Consider the following 14,694-nt stretch of genomic DNA (forward strand, 5'->3'; position numbering starts at 1 on the left):
GAATTTAGTATGGGAAGGAGAAAGGTTATTTTCATTTCTTGTTCCTTTCTTCTTCTGTTTGTCATTTTGCTGTGGCAGTGGTTTAGAATTGGTAGATTTCACTTAAGATTTTGGAATACCTGAGGAGAGGGAAGAAAATCAAAAGATGTATTGCTATTTGACTGGAAGGACATATATCAACATGTAATCCGTTCACCCTTAGCTTACCAAAATAATATGAACTGTTTACTTTTTTTCTGGGTCTATAAAGCACCTATCTCCATGGTTTGAAATTCTACTCTTCAGACTTTCCCATCTTAGTATATGGCACCAAGATCCATTCAGAAATCAATCTAGAAATCAAGACTCACCTTTGATTCTCTAACACTTACTCTACACATTAATCCATAAGCAAGTCTGCTCAATTCTATCTCCAAAATAAATCCTGTATTCTCCTTCCTCTTTTTCTTATCCACTGTCATCATTTTAGTCCAGGACACCATCACCTATAACTTGAATTAAAATAATAGTCCTCCTAACTGGCATGCACACTTCCTGCTTGCCTACAACCCTCCTCCGAATCCATTCTCCACACAGAAGCAAAAGTGATTTTCTTAAAATAAAATAGTTAACAATGCACACCCCTGCTTAGAACTCCTTAGTGGCTTAGTGGCTTCCCAAGTGTGTCCGTCTGTTCAGGATGCCATAACGGAATACCATAGACTAGTAGACTTATTTCTCATAATTCTGGGAAGTCCAAGATCAAGGCACCAGTAGATCTGGTACCTGGTGAAGACCTACTTCCTAGTTCACAGATGGCCATCTTCTCACTGCCTTTTCACATGGTAAAAGGGGTGAGAAAGCTCTCTGTGGTCTCTTTTACAAGGGTACTAATCTCATTCGTAAGGACTCTGCCCTCACAACTTAATCACTTCCTAAAGGCCTACTTCCAACTACCATCACATTGGGGATTAGGTTTCAACATACGAATTCGGGGATGAAGAAGGGGACATAAACATTCAATCTATAGCATCAAGGCACTTAAAATAAAATGTAATCTCTTTAGGAAAGCCTGAAAGAAACAGTGATATCTGGTGTTGGGCCTCTCTCTTCAACTTCGTCTCCTCCCACTCTCCCCATCTATGAATATACTCTAAAAAGCTACCATAGACCCTCAACTCCTCCTTTTCCTATCTTTCCTATCTCAGGCCTTTGTACCTGCTACTGCCTGCTTGAAATGTTCTTCCTCCCATTCTTCAAATAGCTAGATCCTTCTCATCTTTTAGTGCTTAGCTCAAATGTCACCACCTCAGAAAGGTCTCCTCAACTTATAAATCAACCCCTCCTCAAAGAGAAAAAAAATTATTCTCTATTCCTTTGTATTTCTTTTTTTAACACTTTTATCTCTGGCAATACTTTATCTGCCAATTTATTTTCTATCCGTCTCTACCACTGGAATATAAACTGTATAAGCTTAAGAACCACATCAGTCATGTTCTTTGCTATATTAACAGCATCTGGGATAGTGCTAGGCTCCTAGCTAGAAACAAATTTTGCTCTAAGCACTAGGAATACAACAGTTAACAAAACAGACAAAAAAATCCCTCCTCTCAGAGAATTAACATATTACTGATTAGATAATAAAGTAAGTAAATTACATAGTATATTCAAAGGTGACAAGTGCTGCATAGAAAAATAAACAGGAACAGAAAGGAGCATAGAGTTGCATTTTGAATATGAAGTCAGGGAGACCTCTTTCAAAAGGTCTTATTAGAGCCAAGATCTTAAGGAGCTGAGGAAGTCAGCACTCTAAGAAATAACATAATAAGTGCCAAGACCCTGAATGTGTAGCATGCCTAACATATGTGGGGAACAGCAAGAACATGAGTATGACTGGGACAGAAAGTATGAGAGGAAAAGCAGTAGGAGATGATGTCAGAGAAGTAACAAGGGAACAGAAACAGGGCCTGATGGACACCATAAAGACTAGTTTTACTCTGGACGAGACAAAAAGCTATTGGAGCATTGTGGGCAGAGGAGTTACATGAACTGTATTACTTTTTGAAGAGATCACTTTGGCTGCTATGTTAAGAACAGAGTATTTAGGAGGGATGTAAGAGTGGAAGCAAAGGACCAGTTTGAAAGTTATTTCATTACAATTATCCAGGTAACAAATGACAATGGCTTGGTACAGACAACAGGCATGATGAGACTCTGAATGTATTTTGAAGATAAAGCCTAGATTTGCTGACATGCTTTCTCTGAGAGAAAGAGATGTGTCAAAGATAACTCTAAAAGTTCTGACAGAAACTAGAAGAACTGAGTTGCTATTTACTGAGATAGAAAAGTCTGTGTGAAAGTAGTAGGGAAGTATAGCAAAAATTCAATTTTAGTCATATAAAATTTGAGATGCCTATTTGACATCCAAGTGGAAATGTGGAATGTGTATGTAGCTGAATATAGAATACAAAGGTCTACGTGGAAGATAAAATTTTGGGAGTCATCAGTGTGTATATATGTATTTATGTATTTAAAAAGGGATGAAATCACCAAGGGGGAAAATAATCCAAGAGAGAAGTCCAAGGTCTGAGCCTTGAGATACTACAACATCTAAAGGAAAGAGCTGAGAAAGAACCAGCAAGTAAGGATGGAAAGGAAGGACCACTAAGACCAAAAGTAAATCAGGAACATAGTATCCTAAAGCAAAATAAAGAAAATGTTTCCAGAATAATAGATTGATCAACTCTGTCAAATAAGAAGAGGACTGAGAAACGACCACAGGACTTAACGTGATGATCACTTGTGACACAGATTAGGACAGCTTCAGTGGAGTTATAGAGGACAAATGCTAATCAGCATGGATTTAAGAGAAATGGGAAGAAAACTAGAAATGCAGTCCAGACAACTCTTCCAAGGAGTTTTACCACAAACGACCAAGAGGTAGAAGAACTGAAGTGGGTTATTTTGTTGTTGTTTTATTTTTTGTTTTCTGTTTTTTAAAGGTGAGAGGAATTATAGTATGATTGCATACTTATGAAAATTATCCAGGAAAAATGAAAAAACTGATGAAGGAAGAAAGGAAAGAAATGCAGTAGCAATACCTTTCAGGTTAGAAGGGACAGATCTAATGAACAAGTTGAAAAGTTGAACATAAAAAGAAGCAAATAATTCATCTATAGTAACCAGAGGGGAGGATAAATACAGATGCTAGCAGGTGGGCAGATGTGAAGGTAAGGGCTTACAGAATGAAAACACAGCCCGTGGGCCAAATCTGGCCTGCTGCCTCTTTTTGTAAATTAAGTTTCATTAGAATATAGCCACTAATTTACATATTGCCTATGGCTTCTTTACTGTTACAATGGCAGCTGACAGCTGCCACAGAAACCATATGGCCCACAAAGCCTAAAATATTTACTACCGTGTTTCCCCGAAAATAAGACAGGGTCCTATATTTATTTTTCAAGAAGACACCCTTGGGCTTATTTTCAAGGGGTGTGTTATTTTTTTTAAGTACAGTACAACAACCTACATTTATTCAAATATAGTTAAGTCGTCTTCTTCTGGAACATCATCATAGAAAATTGGCAGCCACAGCTTTCCTTCTTCCCCCTTGGGTCACACACCTCAAAGCCTCAGCTTGCAGCACACACAGGATGGCCAGGACCTGACAGGGGGAGCTGACCTTGTTGGTGGGGCTGCCCGCACCTCTCCAGTCACCTCTGGGATAGTAGCTGTCACAATGGGGCAGATGAGAAGGGCTGCTCATCTTCTTTACGGCTACACAACGAAATGCATGGGTTGTGCAGATATGCTACGTAGCCATGCCCATCACTAGGTCTTATTTACAGGGCTTATATTGCACAAATGCTTAGAAATCCTGCTAGGGCTTATTTTATGGGTAGGTCTTATTTTCGGGGAAACACGGAACATAGTCATTTACAGAAAAGGTTTGCCCTACTACAATGGAATACCCCAACTGTTACCCTCTCTGAGGGTCAGATAAAAGGCTATTAGGAAAGAAGGTGGTAGGCACAGACCTAGGAAACAACAGCATTTAATGAGACAATGACACAACATTGACCTCTACATCATTCCTAGTATCTGGAGCCAAAAATGAATATCTCATGAGTAATAAAGCATTGTTTTAATTTTGTTCCTTATCTTTTTTTTTTTTTCGAGACATGGTCTTGCTCTGATGCTTGGGCTAGAATGCAGTGGCATCATCATAGCTCACTGCAACCTCAGACTTCTAGGCTCAAGCAATCCTTCTGCCTCAGCACCCTGAGCAGCTGGGACTATAAGCACATACTATCATGCCCGGCTAATTTTTCTATTTTTTGTAGAGACGGGGTTGCTCATGCTCAGGCTGACCTCAAACTCTGGGCCTTAAGCGATCTTCCCCAAGTGCTAAGATTACAGGTAGGAGCCACTGACCAAGCGCCTTATCTCTTTTTAAATGTTTTTATATCTATTACTACATTAGTTTCGAATGGACTGTGTTTCTAGGGAGTGGAGTATGGTTTTACCTGTTACTAAGGGATCTCTCAAAAAGGGAAAGGTAAGAAGAAGTAAAGTAATTATATACATAAAACACAGAACAGCACTGCAAGTCACTATTTTTTCAAATCTTCAAGACAGATGGAAATAACAAGATTTTTTTCACAATGAATAATTTTACACAATTTCATTACACTTAATTTATATTTTAGCATCACAAAAATGGCATCATATTTTAAAAAAATAAACATTTTATTCAAAGAAATCTCCATCTTAGTAGAAACAATCAAATTTCTGCTTGGCTTTCCACATGCCTCATACATGGATTTACCTGAAATAGCCAAACTTATTTCTCACTCCCTCTTGCATTTCCAAAAAACACATATTGTTACAGTCAAACCAATGTCCACCCCATCCTGGAACAGCCCATAATCATTTCCAACTCCACCCTTTCTTCAGTTATTCTTTGTGCCTATCAAAACCTCACTCAAGTCAAAACCCATTTGAAGTTATATGTCCTTCAAGAAACCTTCCTAAATGGGCCCACCCTCATTAATTTCCTCCTATCCGAATTTAAAATACAATTGTGCAATTATTTATCTGCTTTTTGTGTTGTATTTCCTGCACATTAATCTGGATTCCTTAACTAAACTATGAGTATTTTGAAGGCAAATAACTCCTCTTATTCTTATATATTACTAAAATGCTAAGCACGGCACTAATTATTTTCAATACATGCTTGTTGACCTGTGCAACCTAAATACATAAAAATGTGCTTTATCAGATAAAGTCCACCATCTCAGTCTAGTACACGTAATCCTTTACTATCTAGGTAGTTGCACATACTTGTATGTAATAAATGTTCATAATAAATGTTTGTAGGTTAACTGAAGGAAGGACTGAATGCATGTATGAATGATGAATAAATAAAGGACACCTTTTATAAAGTGAAGGAAAGTGGCAAATTATAGAATGATGTGAATGATCAACTTAAAGCTTTGACCTTAAATTCACAAGGGTCATATATTTATCAAAACACTTTCTGCTGCAATGCAATTCAAACCAATCTATACAAAGAATTTTGGCTCAAGGGGCTGAAGAAGACACCAAGGTAGCTCACTCAGAATCAAACACAAACCATAGGTACCGCTTTACCATGTTCCCTGAGACTGAAACTGGAAATACTGCCATCCATCTCTCATTTCCATATGGCTGTACTTGTTCCTACTACAGACGGGTTTCTCACACACGTGGGTAAGAATGTCACTAGCACCCTTCCAGATTAACAACTTCAGAGAACAGTGAGCAACTTTCTCCTGGCGTTCACACATCAATTCCAAACGATTCTGACAGGCTCTGCTTGAGTAAAAGGCAATCACTCTCGTAACAGGGATAACCTGGCTTGGTTTATAACAGCTTACTAACCACTCAAAATAAGAGAGGGTTGGTTGCTCAAATGAAGATACATTGCACTGACAAAAAAAAAAACATGGTATGTTTTCTACCAGCCACAACCTTCTTCAACACAATTTTAATTAAGAATTGATGATTTTACCACATTCTGAAATTATATGACTTTCTATAAAGCCAATATTTGTTTTCGGCTATTACCACTTCATGAAATGAGACCGCAGTGAAGCCCACTTAATTCTCCTAAGCTTCAAGTCATGCATCCTCATTACAATATTCTGACACTTGTTTCATGCAGTCATACCGATCACAACTTTAGATTTTTAATCATACTTTGGACATAATTTTTCAAGATGGAATAATCAAATCATTTTGGTCAGCCATCACATGGCAGCCTCTTGTTCATTACATCTAAAGCTTTCATTCTTCATTGTATTACTTTTTCTGAATAGTTCAGATCAAACATAGTACAGGTTGAGTACCCCTTATCTGAAACGCTTGGGACTAAAAGCGTTTCAGATTAAAATCTTTTTGGATTTTGGAATATGTGCATTATACTTACTGGCTGAACATCCTAAATCTGAACACACCAAATCCAAAATGCTTCAATGACCATTTCCTTTGAGCTTCATCTCTGCATTCAAAAGTTTCAGATTTTGGAGCATTTTGAATTTCAGGTTTTCAGACCTGAGATGCTCAAGCTAGATAGAAAACTGTTGGCCCTCAGCACTACCTTATTCAGGAATAACATATACCCATGTGATTCTCATGGTAAGAGGGCAATTAAATCTTATATAGGAGAAATTACTCAACATAAATGATAATCTGGTATCTCAACTCAGCTTTGTTGCTCTCTACTCATGTAGTTATCTAACACATATTAATTTCTAACAAAATTTAAAATTCATGCCACTGTGAAAAATGGCCCTGAAAAAACAAAGCCATCTGCTGCTAAAGTTCAGGAAAGAACATGATAATGATTACTAGAGAAATAATGTAAGGTAGTATAGTCTACTTCAGCTATTTTAGCAGTTACATACATAATCTTATTGCTAATTTAGGGTTATGGCGATGTGTATACTTACTGCATCTGGTGAGGGAAATTATATGATATTGTGGTGTCCAAGAATTTGGGGATTTCAAAGACCCCAGGACCTACCCAACACAAATAGCAAGAGATCGCTGTGTTGCAAGGGCAGATAAACCATGCTTTATATGACAGTACAATATTTTCCCCTGCATTTCCAAAACTTTCCTTATAATATCATAGATTTGATGACAGATGTTTTTTCCTTCTTTTTGTGCATACCAGGATATTCAGAAGATTATCTCCAGGAAAAAAACCATAACTCTATAGTGACTCCCAAATCTCTTTTCTGACTCATAATGTAGATGCTATTAATCATAATATAAATATATATTAAGACAATTTTTCTCTTTTTTTAATTTAGAAACAATTTTTCTTTAGGTGCATTACTTCACACTTGCTAGACCAAAACAGACTCTCTTTTGGCCATTTATATAGCTTTGAAACACCTTCCTACCATATTTATCTCCACTGTTTATTACCCAGAAGCCCTTAAAATGCCTCTTCTATATTCAGAATGATAATACAGTTAAAATTATCTTTGGATTTCTAATAAAATGTTAAATAACCAACTATGAAACCAAAAATTACTTTTTTGCTTACATTAAAATGAAAACCTATGTATAAATATTTTATTTTATTTTACTTTGGCCAAAAATAAAACTATAGCTTGTAACCTATGAAAACTCACATATATGGAACTATAGTTTGAGTATCCCTTATTCAAAATGCTTGGAACCAGAAGTGTTTCAGATTTCAAATTTTTCTGGATTTTGGAATATTTGTATTATATGGATTGTGTATCCCAAACCCAAAAATCCAAAATCCAAAATGCTACAATGAGCATTTCCTTTGAGCATCATGTCAGCACTAAAAAAAGTTTCACACTTTGGATTTCAGATTAGAGTTGCTCTACCTGTATTTTACTTTATTTAGTCCAATATTAAAATGTATTAACTGACTACTTAATAAACTATATACTCCAGTACTTGAATCTTTACCATACCTCTTTCTTCAAGGAACAAAAGGCACACAATTTAATGCTTGGACAATGTCACAATCAGGAACAGTGATCAAAAGAAGAGATGATATCTGGAAATAAAGACCAACATTTTAAAACTTTAACTGCAAAAACTGTTAGTAAAATGTTCTTGAACTCTTGATTAAATTACCCTTCATAGTCAACTCAGATGTATACAGTAATTGGGAAAAAAAACCTCTCTGCACTTAAGCATGCAACATATCATTGATACACAATGATGTCATAAATTTATAAAAGTCACAACTAAAAGCTTAAAAAAGCAATCTAATTTGATATGTTCATTTAATACAAGATGGAGAAAATTAGTCTTGCCCAAAGTCACAGAACTAGAACTAGTACCTGGATGTGATTCCAACCCAGTTACCATATCACAATGCTAACCCTTAATACTCAGTTGTGGTATCTAACATCCCATGAAAATTGCTCACCATTAGATACCAATACCCCATACAGAACTGAAATACCCACAGCCCACACACCTGAGATCAGATAATAAAAATTTCAAGACTTTCTTAAAGCCCTTTTCTTCTGCTTAGACAGCTTTGCCAAAAAACTTTTAGTAGAATACCCAAAGCAATCTGGGCAAGATTCAAGTCTTGTATCATTAAAAAAAAAAAAAAAAAAAAAGTTGTATTAAACACATAATGCTTCCATGAGAACAATTTCAAAAACTACAAACAGAAAAGTAAATAATAAAAAAAAACACTAAATGGACATATTAAGGAATATTTTGAAGTCAAATTATAGATTTTTGCTAAAGTACATCTCTTCTGTAATGTTTCAAGATATAAAACTTCTGGGATCATAATATACTATTACCAGAGAGAAGAAAATAGAATTTGAAGTGTGACAATGGTAAAAATTGCAAACATTTGTAAGTTTATACACTATCAATGTACATAGTAGGTGCTCATTATGGTTGCTGTCCTTTTATCCTTCTATAAAACCATATATAAAATGTTTTAATTAGTAATTATTATTTTTCACTTATTTTCATTGCAACAATAAAGAAACATTTGGATATGCAAAATAAGTTTCTATGTCTAGGGATGATCTTATTTATGATTTTTATAGCATAAATCAACATCGTCTACTATGTTTACTTTCCCAATGAAATGCTAATACCCTGAAAATGTTAATTCAATGTGGTATCTCTCTTTATAAATTTCAGAAAAACACAGTTTTGCCGAAAGATAACGAACCTATTCCTATAAATTTGCAGTTAAATTCTGAAAATGTTAGGAAATTTCACTGAATCAATTCAAATGGTTCTATCTATCCATCCTGAGAATACTAACCTTAGAGTACATTCAAATCAAACCTCTTGCTGCAGAAAAGGCAATTCAACAATATCTGTATTTCTAGATCTAACATATAGACTCTCAAATTAACAAAATTTCTACCAAGAGGTAGTTGGGTGTCTTCATGTTTCACCACTGTGACAACCGTACCAAAGTTCAACATTCTTATGAATTCCTTAAATATAGACTGATCTTATTTTTCTAGGGTTTCTTAGACTTTTCATAACATATTCAACAATGTTTTCACTAAAATAGCTCACAAACACTAAATGCCCCCAAATTTAAATCTAAAAAGAAAACTAAGCCTTAACTCTTGTATTCTGAACTTTAAAGCTACATCTGTTTCAATGGTCTACTTAAGAGTTAAAACATTTTACCTTATATACATTCACCTTCTATTTTTTAAATTACCACAGCCATCTATGAAGAGATTGTCTACTTGACAATGAGGACACCATGTTAAGCACAGACTCAAAATGGACCCTACATGTGAGAAAGCCAGTTACAAAGAAATCCATCTGCCACTGGGTGTGGTTGGGGTCTGCAGGGAAGAGCACCTTTGGCCAACTCTGGAAGAGAACGCGCGCGCCAGGAATCTGGGCATCTCTGCAAAAAAATGGACCCCAATAACCATAGACGGCGCCCGCAAGAGGGACACCGTCGAGTTGGGCCTGCGAACCTATAGCGCGAGGGGTGCAGTCTGAGGGGTGCCCATGCTGTCTCCACCAGCCGCGGAGCCCGCCGAGAGCTTCGAGCGCCGCGCGCCCCGCTTCTCCCCAAACACCGCGCCCGATCCGCCCCTTCCTCCGCGGTTTGGCTGCCCCGCGGGGAACGCGGAGGCACACTGTCCAGCTCCTGGATGTGGAGAAAAGTGGAGTTCAAGAAACCCAGATGTAAGGCAAGCTCGGGCTAAGAAGCGATCTGTCAGCTCTAGCAGACTGCAAAAGCGCTGGGTAAAAAACACCGACTTCTCTAGAAAAACTTTGCGGCAAGTTAGGCGGAAGCGCTGAATGGCCGGGACTATTTAACAGGCGCTTCCTATTATAAGAGGCGGGTCCGTGGGCATGTTTGGGGAACCCTGACGCCCCACAAACTCGCCCTTTGCCCGCTGGGTGGCCCTCTAAGAATTCCAGCATCATAACCAGTTGGGGCGGTCCAGCTCACAGGGAATACCTGTCGTGGTCCCCATTGCTTGCGAGTCCCTGATGGCGGCCATTACACTTTCATCCGGGTATTGCCGAAAAGCTGATCGCAGCGCTACCGGGAGCGCACACTGCAGCGGAGGGATCCGCGCTGCACCTGAAGCAAGCGGAAGATAACGGAGGCCGGCAGGGTCCGCGCTCGGCCTGGTGAGACCAGGCCATTGAGTTTGGCTCGCCGCTGACCTCTCCAATCAGTGTGTGTTCCCGGCACCCCCCACTCCAGTGATTCACTCTATCCCTTTGCTCACCAGCAGCTGCAGAGATCCTACTGCCAATGGAATGGCAGACAAACGTCCACTCTGTGCTCTTAAGAGTAGACACCAGAAGCAGGAACAGTGTGCACCTGGCAAACTCTTGCAAAATGGGAATGGTCTCAACCCTGAGATTTAATCAGTTCCGGTTTAGCAAATGGCGGTTCCCCACCCCTTTCTTCTAACACGAAGGTTTTAGCAACCATTGCAGCCCATGTCAACGGAAGAAACTGCTGCCAGCAGCTCTGGAAGACATGTTGAACCCCAACATATACATCTTTAATAGTTGATCTAGAAACTGTCTTTACAATGAGGGAGGCCTTTATCCGCATTAAAGGAATCTTTACCCCACATGGCAAAACAGGGCGGTTAACGTGGTTGGCTTTACCCTAAAGGCCCGTCTCTCTTTTAGAGCATTTCTAAAATAAAGCCTATTAATTGAACTCACTTTCTACATAAATCACCTTGCTTTAAAAGGGGGATGGGCGGGAATATGGCGGCAGCTGTTCAAAGCAAGCAATAGCAACAACAACAAAAACCCTGAGGAAAGGGATATATGAAAATATTGAGAGTGTGACTATGATATAATTTTTTGTCTTTTATTTTTTATGTTCCATATTTTTTAAAAAAACATGCATGGCATTTGTTTTTTATAAACGTTAAAATGTATATAGGGTTTTCAAAATGACTCATAGCCATATGCAAGATTTTCTCCATCCTTTAATAAAAACCACACCGGGGAATCCTCCTTTTGTCTTCAGGAAGCTTGCTTTCTTACTGTGTCTACTGGGCTAAACAATTCCACCTAGAAAAGGCGAATATTGGGAAATCCACATTAGTTGTATTCATATGCCTGTATAAAACACAATGAGAAAATCTTCCATAAATACCCAAAGGGATGCCATTATGGAATGAGGAACATGTTTACAAAATGGATTTTACCCTTCGTTGTACATCCTCTCTCCACGTCATTTCTGTGCCAGCCAGACAAGCACACACATGACAGAGGAAAGAGAGATAAAAGGATTTTTTATAGCAAAAAAAGATGATAGTTGGGAACATGGGCAGAGTTGTTTTGTTGTTTTGATGTAGGTCTTCAGACTAAGAAATTGCACTTCCCTCTCCACAGTATTCACATTATAACTTTATTTTTACTTTTGCATATACATACATGTACAAAACTTTGCAAACCTGCATTATGTTACAAGAGAATTAGAGAAATTATATAAATTAAAATATTATTAAGATGTACCTTATCTCTTCCCTCTTCTCTTCTGCCATCAATATCACACAATCCATTCTCTTGTTCTCCTTTCTGATTTTGAGCATTGATGTTAGCAAAGAAAAAAATGAGTGAAACAGGGAATAAAGAAAGATGATCAAAAGAGAGAAAAAGAAAAAATACAAAAGAGAGAAAGGTGAATCATAACTTAGGAAAGGATTTGGTAATACTTTGTACTTGAGAAAGATTATTAGTGGGGATAGGGCATCTAGATTAATGGTTTAAATCGTTGATCCCTCTGAAGACCTCACTGCTATTTACCAGCTGAGAGCATTTAACCTCTGAACTTCTCAGAGTTATGCAACACATACATAACACTTGGTTGATAGTTTGAAGAGAGTGATCGACTCCATTGCACCCACAGTGTAATGCAAATGGATAAACGTGATGATGGGGGTGATAGTCATAAAGTTTCCACCCTCCACAAATATCATAAAGCAGATCACTATAAGACAGTGAAATTTTCTCCTAATAATAATATATAAATGGAATTACATTTCACACTAGGGAGTCTCACTTCTGAATCATAGATAATACCATATCATAATAAAAGTTCCAACAAGCTTATATATGCTCTCACAAAAAAATGTAAGCAGGCTTTTAATTCATAGCTTGGTACATCATAAGCACTACAATCATAATTACAAGAATTAAATGATGTTAAGTTGGAGAGTAAGAGTCTCTTTAAAATGGCTCTCTTCTTTCTGTTGATCTCTGAATTCAAGTCCAAATTCTCTACCCCCAACAATATAATCAAGTGCAACAAGAATTGGAAAAAAGCAGGTACTAAGAGCCTGGGTGACATAGCATAAAGTGGTCATGCTGCTTAGTTACAGGTGTTATGGGTTGATTACTTTTGACAATCTATCAAACAAGTGTTAGTTGAGCTTTCAGTTTTAGTATTAGTCTTCCCTATGTTCTTTTAAATGTTTATTGTTTAACATTTATTCAGTAGACATTTTCTTGAACACATATCATGTGCCAGAAACTGTGGTAGTAATAAATAAAACATGATCCCTCATGGAGTCATCAGTTCAATGAGAGATTCTTGAATATCTAAAAGATTTTATGATCTAACAAAGCAATTCCAAAGGTAGGATTTCAGACACTATAACAGATGATGAGAAACATTTTTTAAAGATAGGTATCCCTAACAGTTTCTTCTCAATTCACACTTTCTAGATGACCAAGACTTTGGACATGCTGCTATTTTAATGAAGTTTATATAAAAGGGATACGCCTCTTTCTTAGTGCTTCTTATGCTATATTCAACTGGGAAGAACATTAAAATAAACTATATAAACTATATTGATCTTACCTAAATATTTTAGGGAACTTCTCCCCACCCCTAATCACATCAAATTCTTCCTAAGAATCTCTGTATCCTGAGGGCAACAGTATAGATGGCACAGTTAATTCAAGTCCTTAGAAAATGATAAAAGAGTAAGTTAAATATTTATTAATTACATATCTTTTAAGAACAAACATGGTACGCATTTATGTTACATATACTCCTTTATATTCTCTTTTATATGTATGGTACATTTCATTACTTAAAGTTTTCGAAGAATAGAAAAGTATAGATTTTTCTTTCTTTTCTCTCCTTTTTATTTCTCTTTTGATTGTTGGAGATTAAATACTACCTAAATTAATGTGGTTTGTGTCTAAGGAAAAGATAAATCTGATTTCTGTGAGACCAGTGCCATATGGACCATATCAATAAATTATACATGAGAACTTGCAAGAATAGATTATTATGGCTTATTACATTACTCTAAAATTGCTAAGTTATATCCACCTACAAATTTCTCTCTTACATTAAAAGAAACAAAATAAAACCCAGATTGTGTTCTTCTTTTAAACAAGCATATGCCTTAATAATGCTATATATAACATCCCAGAAGTCATCAAGTTGTGTTAATGTTGGTGTTCTTATTCTGTTTTGTTAATGTTTGTTGGAAAAGTGTGGGGAAGGGCAGGTCCCTGCAGTATGTCTTAGAATGTCTGATGGAATGAATGAGAAATAATCATGATATGAAAAAGAACCAATAAACCATAGGTTCATTTAGTTTTGCATGCTTTGTTCCTGTTGACATTACAAAACTTCAAGTTGGTGAGGCAACCCCGGAGAGTTAGCATAGAATAGGACTTAAGAGTGAAATACAGCAATGGGAAGAGCATAACTTGTTCAAGAGGCAAGAGTTAAATGCAAGGAAGGAGGAAATGCTCTGTAATAAAACTTGGTACATATATTTGGAAAGGTATTAATTAGAGGCTGAAAACACAGAGGAGAGCATGTGAATGAACATAAAAGTACACAAAAACACAGCTAGGCATGATATGAGAAAAATTTCCGAACATCTCAGCCAGATAGAGGAAGTAAATGATGTATATAAATTATCAAAGTGGCCCAGGATTCAGTAAACACCTTGTAATGCTTACTACATGCAAGGGATCTGCCCTTGCACAAGGTTGAGGATCAATGTTGAGTAAAGGGACTACAAAACCCAGTTTGTCCAGGAAAGTCTTGATATTTACCTATTTTCCCTACTTCTCTCTCCTTTACAGTAGAAGTATCCTAGTTTGGGATACTGTATTGTCATACTGTATTGTCACTATAACAAGGAAAACTTCTGCAAATCT

At 37.0% G+C, this 14,694-nt stretch overlaps 1 protein-coding gene across 9 annotated transcripts in view; it reads right to left on the reverse strand.

Moving 5' to 3' along the window:
- The window catches only part of ZNF518A (zinc finger protein 518A), a 56,336-nt gene extending 45,667 nt beyond the window's left edge, over window positions 1–10,669 (reverse strand). For 3 of the 9 annotated variants that reach the window (XR_012922868.1, XR_012922869.1, XM_012767148.2), the window contains exons 1-2: window positions 9,694–10,483; window positions 7,980–8,065 (exon numbers count right to left, since the gene is read on the reverse strand). The gene's annotated coding sequence lies outside the window, so the exon portion shown is untranslated. The other 6 variants (XM_076009904.1, XM_012767135.3, XM_012767136.3 and 3 more) reach the window with 6 other exon arrangements.
- Between the last annotated feature and the right edge of the window lie 4,025 nt (window positions 10,670–14,694).

Source organism: Microcebus murinus, chromosome 14 (assembly GCF_040939455.1).
Source record: "Microcebus murinus isolate Inina chromosome 14, M.murinus_Inina_mat1.0, whole genome shotgun sequence".
Taxonomy (NCBI): Eukaryota; Metazoa; Chordata; class Mammalia; order Primates; family Cheirogaleidae; genus Microcebus; species Microcebus murinus.